We start from the raw sequence: 17,171 nt of genomic DNA, 5'->3' as shown, positions 1-17,171 counted from the left end.
GTGGTGGTAACGGATAGCCAGCAACTGGTGAAGCTTTGGGATGGCAGTGGTCATCGTTCAGCAGGCCGCCATATTATGCAAGAAATGAAGCTGCTGGCGCAGCTAGCCTCTCCGGTCCGGGAATTCAGACTGCAATTCGACTGGAGACAAGCGAACAATCTGGCTCAGGCGGGTGCCCATTGTCTACTGTTTTGCTATTTTGATGTAATGCCCCTGACTGCACTAAGAGACTTGTCAAGTGGGCATTGATAACAAAGTGATGATGTTCTCAAAACAAAACAAAAAAAACAACTTTTTGTCCCTGTCAGCTCCGTAAGCTGTATTTCTCAATCGTCCAAAGAAAACTGTAGATGCTGCCAGATAGTCGAAAGGAGTTGCATTGTGGAACTTTGTCATAAGTAATCTAGCTTAAGCAATAATACAAAAGTACAACCACAGACATGAAATCACTCGTTGAGAAATAATGACATATTCATGCAACTGAATAGCCATAATTGTAAGTACAGCCACACCACGGCCTCAAGCTTGCTCTGTTCATTTTCCAAAACAAAAACAAAAACCTAATCCATAGTCCAGACCAACCATACCTCAAGTTCTAGTTGAATCCAGTACACACAAAATTGAAACCTGCAAACATAAGGAAAACACATAATAAATTCAAAGACAATGAAAACTTGAAACATGCACCTTAATATGTAAATATCATAAAGTGGCACTAACTTTACTAAAAATAATTAAGATGATAAATATTTGGCTACCCAATTGGTTATGTGACTTGCAACACTACACACGGGAGGATAGATGCACAAACAATTACAGAGGGTGGTGGAGTTATGTCATGAGAGTGACAAATAAAATGCAACACTAAGAGGGGGAACCGTAGATAGTCACATGCTAGTTTGTCCAGAATCCGGAGGATGGCAGGCTCAATAAAAATGGCCTGGCAGAGGATAACATTTACATGTAATAACCGTTTGCTATTGCAATAAGGACTGCTCACCTTTCCTTTGGACGGTTTGGCTTCTTATCGCTCCTATGTAGTGGTCGGCCTTAAAAGGAGTCTTCCTACCATACCATCATGGGGGGCTTCACTTGCAATACTCAATAAAGTGCAACCACTATATAATACTAATACAAAATTAACTCGGAACTACTTGATGTGTAATTTCTAGGGACTAATTTGTGCATAGTCTATACTTTAATTCAAAGTCCAAACTGACTGTATACATTTTTTGGATAATGCAAGCCGGGCAGAAACATGTTTCACTCTCTCTTTGTCAAGCATGGGAGTCTCAGCATTCATGCAAATTTCGGACAACAATATTCTCGTATCTAATTTGAGATTTTTGTCTTCACTTGGTATATATTGTATGAACATGTTAAAAAGAGGAAGAAAACAAAAGTAAGTAGCATGGAGAGTGCTGACAGTTCAACTCACATTTAGATCCAGGAATTCTGCTAGTATGTTGGATATTAATTTTCTCAAGGGGTATGCTGTAGGTAGTCAGTACGCTCAAGATTTTGTGAACCCTCTTATCAACATTTGCACATCTGATTTCAACCATCTTAAGACGGTCAGACGCAACTGACTGTCCCAATGGTTTGTATGCTCCTTCTGTTTCGATTACAAGAGGAGGTACCTAACATAAAACAAAAAGACTAGGTAATGTGAGTAATCCTGGTTGGTCACTTTAAAACGCAAGGCTATTTATCTTAAGAATACATACCTCAGAAAGTTGAATGGTAAGCTTCTCCAAGATTGGTGCGCGTTGGAGAAAGCAAATCAGTGCATTGTGGTGAGCAGCCAAACACCATTCATTGAGAAACAAAGTCTTTAACTTGGTAAACGTAGGGCACCACCTTAAATCCCTGTTGAAAACAATCTAAGAAAGTGCAAAAGCGTGCGTCAGATAAAATGTGGACCTTTTTGATCTATATATGAAGTAGAAAACGCAATCTGCTGCTACTATAGGAATAATGAAGAGAAAAGCATACCACATAATACTCAGCCCACAGCTGCAAGCATGTAGCTTCTGACAAGCCTTTGAGAAATATGATGTTGTTGCGGTCACAAAAAGGCCCTGATTGAGGATATTCAGGATCCCCATAGTAATAATAGCAACCATCACAGGTTTCGCTTTCATCGCCACAACCATCAAACCGATCCTGGAAGCATTGATCATTGCACTCTTGGTTAAGCACAACAATTGCTCTATCTAACCGCGGCAATCTTTCTAGCAGCGGAACCCTTCCACGGTGGAACTGGATGAGCTCAAGCGAAACGAGAGCTGGTAGAGACATAAGAATGTGATAATACTCGGAAGCGTAGCAGCGGGCGATGCGCAGATGCTTCAAGTATGGAGACACGATCTGCTGGAGAAAAACATCGCAATCCTCCATGTTCAGCTCGACCAGTGCCGGACAGCCTGAGAAATCAACCACGGGGTCGATCGAGACGCACACCCACAAGCTCTAATCTCGTGATGTGCTGTGAAACGGGATGCCGACCGTCAAATAGCGGCGGGGGTTCCTGCTCATCAACGACACGAATCCGGAGAGCCCGGACACGGGACACGACATCACGGATCCAGCGGGCGGCGTGCCGCTCGTTCGCAGGCGATCGCATGAACCCGTCGGAATCGAAGTCGAAGTCGCAGGTGTCCAGAGGCGCGTCGGCGCCGCCGGCGCACCACAGGTGCAGCAGGTGGTCGACGAACTGTGCGAACCTGTCGTCGCTGCCCCACCCGTTGGCGCCGGTGAAGCGGAGGGAAGGCACGGACCGCCAGACGCCGCGCCACCGCCGGGCGAGCACGCAGGTCCGGACCACCTCTTGGGCCGGCAGGAAGCCGAGCACGTGGTGGAGGATTTCATCCGGGAGGGCGCTGATGCGATCCACCCCGCTCGCCATGGATGACGCTTCGGATGTGGGGCGGCGTTCCGTCGAACAGGTGGTGTGCGCCGCCGCTCGGGGGCGCCAGAAGAAGTGAAGAACGGCTACGAGAGCAGGCGGTAGGAAGTGGTTCAGTTCACTCCAGATCCAGGGTTTCGGGTTTTGCAAATCGTGTGGCGGCAATGCTACGTGCCGGCGCAGCATATTTTGCAAATCGTGTGGCGGCAGCTCTGAATCCTCTTTGTACAATTTTTTGTAGAGCCGCTCAGATCTTTTTCTTTCTTTTGTGAAACATATTAGACCAAGTACAATAAGGCATAGTCAGCAGGTTATAAGAGATAAAATATTATAAATTTGCTTAGTTGGAGGAGAGAGATTAAGAGAGAGAAGAGAAGTGAGCTCTTATCTAATAGCCAGCTCTAGCACATGCTCCTAAGCACTATGTGAGACTAAAAGCTGAGCCATGTAGTGTATAAGTACTATAATTTTATAGCTTACTATTGTACATGGTAGCTATAAATTGACTACAGATGATGTGGTAAATTGTTATAGCATGTTGGGCCGGTGATGTCTACGGGAGCTTCTATTCTTGTAGACAGTGTTGGGCCTCCAAGAGCAGAGGTTTGTAGAACAGCAGCAAGTTTCCCTTAAGTGGATACCCAAGGTTTATCGAACTCAGGGAGGAAGAGGTCAAAGATATCCCTCTCATGCAACCACTGCAACCACAAAGCAAGAAGTCTCTTGTGTCCCCAACACACCTAATAGGTGCACTAGTTCGGCGAAGAGATAGTGAAATACGGGTGGTATGAATAAGTAGTAGCAACGGCACCGAGAAAAGTGCTTTGCCCGGGACGATAAACAAGCGGTAGTAACGCAGCAGTAGTAACGCGGTAGTAACGCAGTAAAACGAGTAAACAAGCAGCGATAGCGATATTTAGGAACAAGGCCTAGGGATTACACTTTCACTAGTGGACACTCTCAACATTGATCACATAACGAGAATAGATAAATGCATACTCTACACTTTTGTTGGATGATGAACACATTGCGTAGGATTACACGAACCCTCAATGCCGGAGTTAACAAGCTCCACAATAATGCTCATGTTTAAGTAACCTTATAGTGTAAGATAGATCAATAGACTAAACCAAGTACTAGCATAGCATGCACACTTGTCACCTTCATGCATATGTAGGAGGAATAGATCACATCAATATTATCATAGCAATAGTTAACTTCGCAATCTACAAGAGATCATGATCATAGCATAAACCAAGTACTAACACGGTGCACACACTTGTCACCTTTGCACACGTGCGGGAGGAATAAACTACTTTAATAACAAATCACTAGAGTAGCACATAGATAAATTGTGATACAAAACATGTTGCAATCATAAAGAGATATAAATAAGCACCTCACTATGCCATTCAACATTGAGTAAGTATTACGTGAAATATGGCCTAAGAGACCCACACGGTGCACACACTTGTCACCTTTACACACGTGGGACAAGGAGTCTCCGGAGATCACATAAGTAAAACTCACTTGACTAGCATAATGACATCTAGATTACAAGCATCATCATATGAATCTCAATCATGTAAGGCAGCTCATGAGATTATTGTATTGAAGCACATAGGAGAGAGATGAACCACATAGCTACCGGTACAGCCCCGAGCCTCGATGGAGAACTACTCCCTCCTCATGGGAGCGACGGCGGTGATGAAGATGGCGGTGGAGATGGCAGCGGTGTCGATGGAGAAGCCTTCGGGGGCACTTCCCCGCTCCGGCGGGGTGCCGGAACGGAGACTCCTGTCCCCCGGATCTTGGCTTCGCGATGGCGGCGGCTCCGGAAGGTTTCGTGGTTTTCGTCGAACGCCCGAGGTTTTTAGGTCGGGGGCTTTATATAGGCGGAGAGGCGGCGCGGGAGGGCTTACGGGGGGCCCACACCCTAGGGGCGCGCCCCCCTTGGCCGCGCCGGGGTGTGGTGTGGTGGCCCTGCCCCCCTTCTCCGGCGGTTCTCGTGTGTTCGGATGCTTCCGGGTAAAATAGGAACACGGGCGTTGATTTCGTCCGATTCGAGAATATTTCGTTACTAGGATTTACGAAACCAAAAACAGCGAGAAAACGAGAGCGGCACTTCGGCATCTTGTTAATAGGTTAGTTCCGGAAAATGCACGAATATGACATAAAGTGTGCATATAACATGTAGATAACATCAATAATGTGGCATGGAACACAAGAAATTATCGATACGTTGGAGACGTATCGGCATCCCCAAGCTTAGTTACGCTCGTCCCGAGCGAGGTAAAACGATAACAAAGATAATTTACTGGAGTGACATGCCATCATAAACTTGATCATACTATTTGTAAAGCATATGTAGTGAATGCAGCGATCAAAACAATGTATATGACATGGGTAAACAAGCTGAATCATAAAGCAAAGACTTTTCATGAATAGCACTTCAAGACAAGCATCAATAAGTCTTGCATAAGAGTTAACTCATAAAGTAATAATTCAAAGTAAAGGTATTGAAGCAACACAAAGGAAGATGAAGTTTCAGCGGTTGCTTTCAACTTATAACATGTATATCTCATGGATAATTGTCAATGCAAAGCAATATAACAAATGCAATATGCAAATATGTAAGAATCAATGCACAGTTCACACAAGTGTTTGCTTCTTGAGATGGAGAGAAATAGGTGAACTGACTCAACAATGAAAGTAAAAGAATGGTCCTCCATAGAGGAAAAGCATCGATTGCTATATTTGTGCTAGAGCTTTGATTTTGAAAACATGAAACAATTTTGTCAACGGTAGTAATAAAGCATATGCATCATGTAAATTATATCTTATAAGTTGCAAGCCTCATGCATAGTGTACCAATAGTGCCCGCACCTTGTCCTAATTAGCTTGGACTACCTGGATTATCACCGCAATACATATGCTTTAACCAAGTTTCACAAAGGGTACCTCTATGCCGCTTGTACAAAGGTCTAAGGAGAAAGCTCGCATTTGGATTTCTCGCTTTTGATTATTCTCAACTTAGACATCCATACCGGGACAACATAGACAACGAGATAATGGACTCCTCTTTTAATGCTTTAAGCATTTGACAACAATTAATTCTTTTCTCATTAGAGACTTGAGGATATTTGTCCAAAACTGAAACTTCCACCATGAATCATGGCTTTAGTTAGCGGCCCAATGTTCTTCTCTCACAATATGCATGCTCAAACCATTCAACTCGGTGTAGATCGCCCTTACTTCGGACAAGACGAACATGCATAGCAACTCACATGAAATTCAACAATGAGTTGATGGCGTTCCCCGAGTAAACATGGTTATCGCACAACAAGCAACTTAATAAGAGATAAAGTGCATAATTACATATTCAATACCACAATAGTTTTTAAGCTATTTGTCCCATGAGCTATATATTGCAAAGGTGAATGATGGAATTTTAAAGGTAGCACTCAAGCAATTTACTTTGGAATGGCGGGAAAATACCATGTAGTATAGGTAGATATGGTGGACACAAATGGCATAGTGGTTGGCTCAAGTATTTTGGATGCATGAGAAGTATTCCCTCTCGATACAAGGTTTAGGCTAGCAAGGCTTATTTGAAACAAACACAAGGATGGACCGGTGCAGCAAAACTCACATAAAAGACATATTGAAAACATTATAAGACTCTACACCGTCTTCCTTGTTGTTCAAAACTCAATACTAGAAATTATCTAGACTTTAGAGAGACCAATTATGCAAACCAAATTTTAGCATGCTCTATGTATTCTTCACTAATAGGTGCAAAGTATATGATGCAAGAGCTTAAACATGAGCACAACAATTGCCAAGTATCACATTACCCAAGACATTATAGCAATTACTACATGTATCATTTTCCAATTCCAACCATATAACAATTTAACGAAGAGGAAACTTCGCCATGAATATTATGAGCTAAGAACACATGTGTTCATATGAACCAGCGGAGCGTGTCTCTCTCCCACACAAGCATGATGTAATCCAATTTATTCAAACAAAAACAAAAACAAAAGCACACGGACGCTCCAAGTAAAGCACATAAGATGTGACCGAATAAAAATATAGTTTCAAGAGAAGGAACCTGATAATTTATCGATGAAGAAGGGGATGCCTTGGGCATCCCCAAGCTTAGACGCTTGAGTCTTCTTGATATATGCAGGGATGAACCACCGGGGCATCCCCAAGCTTAGACTTTTCACTCTTCTTGATCGTAGTATATCATCCTCCTCTCTTGACCCTTGAAAACTTCCTCCACACCAAACTCGAAACAACTCATTAGAGGGTTAGTGGACAATAAAAATTAACATGTTCAGAGGTGACACAATCATTCTTAACACTTCTGGACATTGCATAAAGCTACTTGGACATTAATGGATCAAAGAAATTCATCCAACATAGCAAAAGAGGCAATGCGAAATAAAAGGCAGAATCTGTCAAAACAGAACAGTCCGTAAAGATGGATTTTATTAGGCCACCAGACTTGCTCAAATGAAAATGCTCAAATTGAATGAAAGTTGCGTACATATCTGAGGATCACTCACGTAAATTGGCATAATTTTCTGAGTTACCTACGAAGAATTAGACCCAGATTCGTGACAGCAAAGAAATCTGTTTCTGCGCGATAATCCAAATCTAGTACTTACTTTACTATCAAAGACTTTACTTGGCACAACAAAACACAAAACTAAGATAAGGAGAGGTTGCTACAGTAGTAAACAACTTCCAAGACACAAATATAAAACAAAGTACTGTAGCAAAATAACACATGGGTTATCTCCCAAGAAGTTCTTTCTTTTTAGCCATTAAGATGGGCTCAGCGAGTTTTAATGATGCACTCGCAAGAAATAGTATTTGAAGCAAAAGAGAGCATCAAGAGGCAAATTCAAAACACATTTAAGTCTAACATGCTTCCTATGCATAGGAATCTTGTAAATAAACAAGTTCATGAAGAGCAAAGTAACAAGCATAGGAAGATAAAACAAGTGTAGCTTCAAAAATTTCAGCACATAGAGAGGTGTTTTAGTAACATGAAAATTTCTACAACCATATTTTCCTCTCTCATAATAACTTTCAGTAGCAACATGAGCAAACTCAACAATATAACTATCACATAAAGCATTCTTATCATGAGTCTCATGCATAAAATTATTACTCTCCACATAAGCATAATCAATTTTATTAGTTGTAGTGGGAGCAAATTCAACAAAGTAGCTATCATTATTATTCTCATCAAGTGTAGGAGGCATAGTATAATCACAACAAAATTTACTCTCCATAGTAGGTGGCGCCAAAAGACCACTATTATAATCATCACAAATAGGAGGCAAAGTATCATCAAAGAAAATTTTCTCCTCAATGCTTGGGGGACTAAAAATATCATGAAAACCAGCTTCCCCAAGCTTAGAACTTTCTATATCATTATCAACAATGGTGTTCAAAGCGTTCATACTAATATTACTACCGACATGCAAATAAGATTTCATAGGTTTTTTAATTTTCGCATCAAACAATCCATGTTTTAAATCGGGAAATAGAATAAGAAGCTCACTCTTGTACATTATGCCAAACTAGTGTAAACAAGAAACAACAAGATGCAATTGCGGGATCTAAAGGAAATAGCTTTGAGCACACACACAACGGCGCAAGAAAAATACTTTACACGAGACCGTAGTATGAGAGCCTTTTACCTTTCCTCCCGGCAACGGCGCCGAGAAAAGTGCTTGATGTCTACGGGAGCTTCTATTCTTGTAGACAGTGTTGGGCCTCCAAGAGCGAGAGGTTTGTAGAACAGCGGCAAGTTTCCCTTAAGTGGATACCCAAGGTTTATCGAACTCGGGGAGGAAGAGGTCAAAGATATCCCTCTCATGCAACCACTGCAACCACAAAGCAAGAAGTCTCTTGTGTCCCCAACACACCTAATAGGTGCACTAGTTCGGCGAAGAGATAGTGAAATACGAGGTGGTATGAATAAGTAGTAGCAACGGCACCGGAAAAGTGCTTTGCCCGGGACGATAAACAAGCGGTAGTAACGCAGCGGTAGTAACGCGTAGTAACGATAAAACGGTAAACAAGCAGCGATAGCGATATTTAGGAACAAGGCCTAGGGATTACACTTTCACTAGTGGACACTCTCAACATTGATCACATAACGAGAATAGATAAATGCATACTCTACACTTTTGTTGGATGATGAACACATTGCGTAGGATTACACGAACCCTCAATGCCGGAGTTAACAAGCTCCACAATAATGCTCATGTTTAAGTAACCTTATAGTGTAAGATAGATCAATAGACTAAACCAAGTACTAGCATAGCATGCACACTTGTCACCTTCATGCATATGTAGGAGGAATAGATCACATCAATATTATCATAGCAATAGTTAACTTCGCAATCTACAAGAGATCATGATCATAGCATAAACCAAGTACTAACACGGTGCACACACTTGTCACCTTTGCACACGTGCGGGAGGAATAAACTACTTTAATAACAAATCACTAGAGTAGCACATAGATAAATTGTGATACAAAACATGTTGCAATCATAAAGAGATATAAATAAGCACCTCACTATGCCATTCAACATTGAGTAAGTATTCGTGAAATATGGCCTAAGAGACCCACACGGTGCACACACTTGTCACCTTTACACACGTGGGACAAGGAGTCTCCGGAGATCACATAAGTAAAACTCACTTGACTAGCATAATGACATCTAGATTACAAGCATCATCATATGAATCTCAATCATGTAAGGCAGCTCATGAGATTATTGTATTGAAGCACATAGGAGAGAGATGAACCACATAGCTACCGGTACAGCCCAGAGCCTCGATGGAGAACTACTCCCTCCTCATGGGAGCGGCGGCGGTGATGAAGATGGCGGTGGAGATGGCAGCGGTGTCGATGGAGAAGCCTTCGGGGGCACTTCCCCGCTCCGGCGGGGTGCCGGAACAGAGACTCTGTCCCCCGGATCTTGGCTTCGCGATGGCGGCGGCTGCGGAAGGTTTTCGTGGTTTTCGTCGAACGCCCGAGGTTTTTAGGTCGGGGGCTTTATATAGGCGGAGAGGCGGCGCGGGGAGGGCTTACGGGGGGCCCACACCCTAGGGGGCGCGCCCCCCTTGGCCGCGCCGGGGTGTGGTGTGGTGGCCCTGCCCCCTTCTCCGGCGGTTCTCGTGTGTTCCGGATGCTTCGGGTAAAATAGGAACACTGGGCGTTGATTTCGTCCGATTCAGAGAATATTTCGTTACTAGGATTTACGAAACCAAAAACGGCGAGAAAACGAGAGCGGCACTTCGGCATCTTGTTAATAGGTTAGTTCCAGAAAATGCACGAATATGACATAAAGTGTGCATATAACATGTAGATAACATCAATAATGTGGCATGGAACACAAGAAATTATCGATACGCTGGAGACGTATCAGCCGGCCCACTTGCTATATGGTGGACCCCACATACTAAATGGGCCGGCCCTTTGACAGGAAAGTGGGACCCACCTGTGCTTTTGGCCCGGCCCACTAGCGTGTTTGGCGTGACCACTTGCATATACGGTGGACCCCGCATACTAAATGGGCCGGCCCTTTAACGGAGATAGTGGGACCCGCCGGTGTTTTGGCCGGCCCGCTATCTTGTTGGGCCGGCCCACTTGCTATATGGTGGACCCCACATACTAAATGGGCCGGCCCTTTAGCTGGAAAGTGGGACCCACTTGTGTTTTGGCCGACCCGCTATCTTGTTGGGCGGCCCACTGCTATATGGTGGACCCCGCATACTAAATGGGCCGGCCATAGCTGGAAAGTGGGACCCACGGGTGCTTTTGGCCCGACCGACGGCTTGTTGGGCCGCCCATTTGATCTAATGTGGACCCCACGTACTAAATGGGCAGGTCAGATAGCGGGAAAGTGGGACCCACATGCTAATTGGGCCGGCCCACTAACTTCTTGGGTCGGCCAGGTTGTGCAATGTGGACCCCACTTTGTAAATGGGCCGGCCCGATACCGAGAAAGTGGGTCCCACATGTCTTGTGGGCCGGCCCTTTTGCACTGTTGACCGGTCAAACGAGTGCATTCGGCCGGCCCACATGCTTAGTGGGCTGGCCCATTAAAGTTTTGACCAGTCCAACCTTAGAGGTTAGGCCGGCCCACGTAACTAATGGACCGGCCTGGCTATATAGTTGACCGGTCAAACTAAGTCGGCTGGCCCGGCCCACAAACTTAATGGGCCGGCCGCTAAGAGCGTGGCGGGCCTCGTGTGGGCCTACCATCTACCACGGGGTTTCGGCGGTTAACGCCGTTAGCGCGCGATTGACGGCGTACGCCACGTGTCGGTTTGCATGACGTCGCGCAGTCAACGGGCTCCCGGAAACACTTGGGCAACGGTCCGATTTTTCGTGGCGGAAGGGCGCCCAAGCGCGACGGACCGAAAAAATCGTCGTAGGACTTTGCCTGACGCAGTTTCGACAACAGAACCCATATCGTCGGGTTAGGCCCATAGGCGACGAAAAATGCCCCTTAGTTGACGATTTTGGGACGTTGTCTATCAGAACTTTTCTTGTAGTGGTGGGGCGGCTAGGGTTTGGGGAGAGGGGGGCGCCGGCCATCTAGTGGTGCGGCCACCTTGTGGTTGTTGGGGTGGCCGGCCCCCTCCCCTTGGCCCTCATTATATAGGTGGAACACCCAAGAGTTGGTCTACAAGTCTTCGAATAAGACCCCAAACCAAAACCTTCCATAAAACATGAAACCTACCCAAGCTAGGACTCCCACTAGAGGTGGGATTCCCACCCTTCCTTGGGAGGGGGTGGCCGGCCCCCCTTGGGGAGTCCACTTGGGACTCCTCCCCTTTAGGGTTGGCCGGCCATGGAGGTGGAGTCCCTCCGGGACTCCGCCTTCCTTAGTGGTTTCTTCCGGACTTTTCTAGAACCTTCTAGAACCTTCCATAGAACCTTAGGATCATTTTAAATCTTATAAAATGACTTCCTATATATGAATCTTATTCTTCGGACCATTCGGGACTCCTCGTGATGTCCGGGATCTCATCCGGGACTCCGAACAAATATTCGAACTCCATTCCATATTCAAGTTCTACCATTTCAACATCCAACTTTAAGTGTGTCACCCTACGGTTCGCGAACTATGCGGACATGGTTGAGTACTCACTCTGACCAATAACTAATAGCGGGATCTGGAGATCCATAATAGCTCCCACATATTCAACGATGACTTTAGTGATCGAATGAACCATTCACATACGATATCAATTCCCTTTGTCACGCGATATTTTACTTGTCAGAGGTTTGATCATCGGTATCACTCTATACCTTGTTCAACCTCGTCTCCGACAAGTACTCTTTACTACGTACCGTGGTATGTGGTCTCTTATGAACTTATTCAGATGCTTGCAAGACATTAGACGACATTCCACGAGAGGGCCCGAGTATATCTATCAGTCATCGGGATGGACAAATCCCACTTGTTGATCCATATGCCTCAACTCATACTTTCAGGATACTTAATCCCACCTTTATAACCACCCATTTACGCGGTGGCGTTTGATGTAATCAAAGTACCTTTCCGGTATAAGTGATTTACATGATCTCATGGTCATAAGGACTAGGTAACTATGTATCGAAAGCTTATAGCAAATAACTTAATGACGTGATCTTATGCTACGCTTAATTGGGTGTGTCCATTACATCATTCATACAATGATATAACCTTGTTATTAATAACATCCAATGTTCATGATTATGAAACTAATCATCCATTAATCAACAAGCTAGATAAGAGGCATACTAGGGACTCTTTGTTGTTTACATATCACACATGTATCAATGTTTCGGTTAATACAATTATAGCATGGTATATAAATATTTATCATAAACATAAAGATATATAATAACCAATTTTATTATTGCCTCTTGGGCATATCTCCAACACGAGGTCGTTATTGAAACTAGCCAGTAGCTAGACGTTCGGGTCCTGCAATGGCTGATGGTGGCCTCCGTCAAGGGGAGAGAGAGCGTAGCGATGGGGAAAGGAATGGAGCGGAACGGCGAGCTTGCACTTCGCGGAGGGCCGGCGGTATTCGGTGCCGAGTTGTGTGCGGAAGCTAATGAAGGCGGCTCGCTCGGTGCGACCGACCGGATCATGTACCACCTAGCCTAATACCACTGTCCACGTGGACAAATACAGCTACCAAAACAGCCATCGCCTGGCCTGGGGTTAATTTGACCGGTATTTGATAGTTAGAGCAATTTCAATAGTGTAGCCAGCTGCTGGTTATAAGCCAAGTGCCATGGCAACTTAGAGCCAACATATACACTAGTGAGCTATAAAAATGTAGTAATTTATCAATGTATGTATGACCCACCTTTTACTCACACAAAGTGCCTAGGAGCACGTTGCATAAGAGCCCACTCTCCTTCTCTCTCATCCTCTCTCTCCTCCAACTAAGCAATAATATACTATTTTAATCCTTATAGCCAGTTGACTAAGACTTATTGTACTTGCTCTTAGGCTGACCATAGTGCTAGTATCATAGCTAGTATCATGCACATTGATCCCACAAAAATGCTGATGTGGCAGTTAATTAAGGAGGAGAGAGGAGATTAGAGTAGTAACATAGGTAGATACCGTATCATAGCGCAAGCAACGAGAAAAATAAATGCTAAACAAATCTTGTACACAAATTTGCATTGAGATTCTAAAAAACAATAAATATAGCATGATTATGATACTACTACATGATACTACCCATAGTCACAATGGGAAGTATCATACACTAGTATCATGCACATGATACTAGTTTATGATACTACCCCAACAATGCATAGTATCATAAGATAGTATCATAGTATCATCATATTTAATGTTTTGTAGAATCTCAATGCAAATTGGTGTACATGATGTGTTTGCTATTGAGTTTCTAGTTTTACGTGTTATGATATGGTATTATATTATGATACCACTCTCATCTCTCACCTCATTAATTGGTGTGCCACATCAGATTTTTATCAACATGGCATGCATGATACTACTTATGATACTCCCATTGTGGCTAGTCTGATAGAGATAGTATCATGTAGTAGTATCATATGCATGATAGTACTACATTATACTTACCACTATGGCCAGCCTTAGGGTGGTCATGTGTGGGGGGGGGGGTTGGGTCTATATGGACTTCTTTCGAGTTAAAACATGTTCCAGAGTACTAGTTCTACTTTAATGTTGCCGCGCGTGTCCTGCCGGCAAATTCTGAAACTCCAATTCAAATGCATGCCGCCTCTCTTTATTTGCACCAGTACTCCGTATCTTTACCCGTACTTGTAGGATCATTATTTCCAGAGGACACGCTTCTCCTCGAAAATGCTTTTAATTTGATTCAGGTAATCCATACGGTCTCGACTGTGGCAGTGCACGTACCCGAAGTTGACTGGAGTAATAATTAGTAAAGGCAAGTTTGCATGGAGAACATACGGCGCTGAAGCTAACTTTTTCCAAACTTTATCCATCGTTTTGTACTCCTTTTTACTCTCTAGCTAATGGCAACCGGTATCATCTCCTAAACCATGCAAACCGAGCTTATTTACTTACTATGAGTACTTGTTGCACTGAATTTTTTTGGGAGACCTCGGAATTAGATTGGCAGATACACAATTTGATCATGGAACATCACTAATACAGGTCGTGGTCTGTCAATCCGGCACGTCCTCGTCGTGGTTGGTAACATTGAAAGGGTCACGAGAAGTTTCCGAAAGCATGTGAAATAATTGTGAACAACTCAAACTAGGAGTGTATAAATATAGCGGGAGAACTTTATTCCATCTTGACAGAAATTTTGATGTTGAGAATTTATGCCAAGATGAAAAGACCATTTGTTCTTAGTTTGAATTCTCACCAACTATTTAAAGCTCTAAACATGAAAAGAGGATTTGACTAAATGGTTGATCAATCTGAGTTGAAATTTTAACATTTCAAGAGAAGTTTGGATTTTGAACTATTGTTAATTAAACCTGTCTATTAATTCGGTCCTACGATTTCGATCTTCTATACAATAGTAGTACTATAATACACACAAAAAGTAATGGTCCCCATCAATATACTTAGTAGCTCGATAAATATATCATGACTCTTTTCCCTAGAATGTCAATGAAATGTCACCCAAAAAAATTCAAGAGTGATTCGTAAATAAACATTGAACTCACGTCCTTCAAATAAATTCACACCATTTTAGTTCGAGCCTCGGTACTCCTTTGAAGAAAGTGGAGTTTTCTTCAGCGCTGTTGCTACAAGTCACTGGTTTTCTTCAACGCTGGAGTACAAAGCGGATTTTAAAACATGTCGAGAGTTTCCTATTCCCTCCGATTCATGTTACCTAACACTATTATAGATGTACCTACACACATTTTAATTGTAGATACATTAATTTTAATGGCAAGTAGTTCCTCCGTCTCGGTTTAACAGGCGTGCACATAGTCCAAAAATTGCTTTGACCATTATTTTGGTTAATAAAATATAGAATATATGTTTTAAAAAATTATATCATTCGAAACCTTTTTGAATACGAATCTAATGGTACAAATTTTGTAGACATATAATTTGTATTTTGTTGACCAAATTAATGATCAAACTTTGTCTTAACTACTTGCCCAAATTAGTACTTCCTCCGCTATAAAAAGATGTCTCAACTTTGCCAATATTTTCATGTATCTATAAACTAAAATATGTTTAGATACATGTATATTGTATATTTTAATAAAGTTGAGACATCTTTTTGTGCACAGAGGTAATACTAAGAATATATTCCTCCATGGAGGGGGCAGGTTACATAACACCAAAAATATATAGAAAACTTCATTCAAATATAAATGTAATTGTATATATAAAAACGGATGGAGTGTACACACTTCCGTTGATGCAGGAATAGTTAGTTATCAGGCCTTCGTTCTAGCCGGCCAGGCTTCCGACTAGAACTAGTTTAAGATCATCCTGTAATGGTACTGGCGTACTGTTACCATGTCAAACACTCGAACTAGGGTTGTGTGTGTATGCGACGTCATGAAATGGCCATGCTCGCCTAGGTACGCGTGGGGCGAGATGGCAATATCGGCGGGTCAAACAATGTGAGTGCCGATAACGAACACTTAATTAATTTACACTTGACAGGCATGGAAAGGTGTTAATCTAAATGGCGCACACGTACGGATGTACCACCTGCAGAACGCGTTCGCATGTGCAAGCGCAACAAATTCCATGCTTCATGCGCTCCACCTATTTACATGTATTCCGTATGTAAATTGCTGCATTTTCACAGGGCAACGATAATTTCTGAAAAATTATTTGACAGACGTTCTTGTCTTAAAAAGAAGAACTTGATCCTCGCAAAAAGAAGAAGACAAGAGGAGCATGATAGTAGTGTAGAAAGAAAAACGGGTCTATCTTTTTTTTTTTGACAAAGGGGGTATATTAATATCGCGAAGAAATCAAACACATCTAGCATCTGCGTCAATAAAATGTGCGAAAGACATTGAGGATGCACAAAACCAACAACTGAAAGAAGAAAAAAAATGCATGGCTCATCACGGTGATCAACCACTCTTAACAGGACACAAACCACCACCAAAAACAACACCCGAACTAAGAAAGAGGTTCTCGAAAAACCATACCTCGAGAGGGGACCCGTCTAGAAGCATCGTTGTTGCCCGGCCAACACATATTTTAGCTTTTCACCCTAGCGAAACTAAAGGTCTCAAAACAATGCCTTTAACAACACAATTGCCATGTACATGCAATGCAGTTAAGACCTCAGGTATTCACCCAAGAAATCCTCAAAGGCTCGTTACTTGAATAACACCACAAAATAAGTGATTCCTCGATCTAATGTTGCCACCCGTGCTTGTGAATGCCGCTAGTTCAAGTCACCAAACACAAGGCTCACATGTGTCCGGTATGTACGAATACTCCAAAGCCATGCCGTAAAACAGCCTGTGAAGCAAATACTTCACCGGATCCAAGGCCCCTTCCACCATCACTTGCAGTCCCAAACTCAGGACTAATTAAGTCTTGGTATTTGCAAATGTGTTAATACAAGTCAAAAAAACAAAATGCTCACGGAGATGTACACATTTGCTCGGAGAGGCAAAATCTGTAGCATATTTTCTCGGAGTAAAAAGGAGTAACACAAGTCTCAATGGCTCAATGCTGGATTAGATCCATGGTTCTCA

General features: G+C 43.1%; 1 pseudogene; it reads right to left on the bottom strand.

Moving 5' to 3' along the window:
• Window positions 1-595: 595 nt before the first annotated feature.
• On the bottom strand, window positions 596-2,908 carry LOC124694580 (annotated as a pseudogene).
• Window positions 2,909-17,171: the final 14,263 nt, after the last annotated feature.

Source organism: Lolium rigidum, chromosome 3, assembly GCF_022539505.1.
Source record: "Lolium rigidum isolate FL_2022 chromosome 3, APGP_CSIRO_Lrig_0.1, whole genome shotgun sequence".
Lineage (NCBI taxonomy): Eukaryota > Viridiplantae > Streptophyta > Magnoliopsida > Poales > Poaceae > Lolium > Lolium rigidum.
This window is presented reverse-complemented; position numbering and strand designations above follow the sequence as displayed.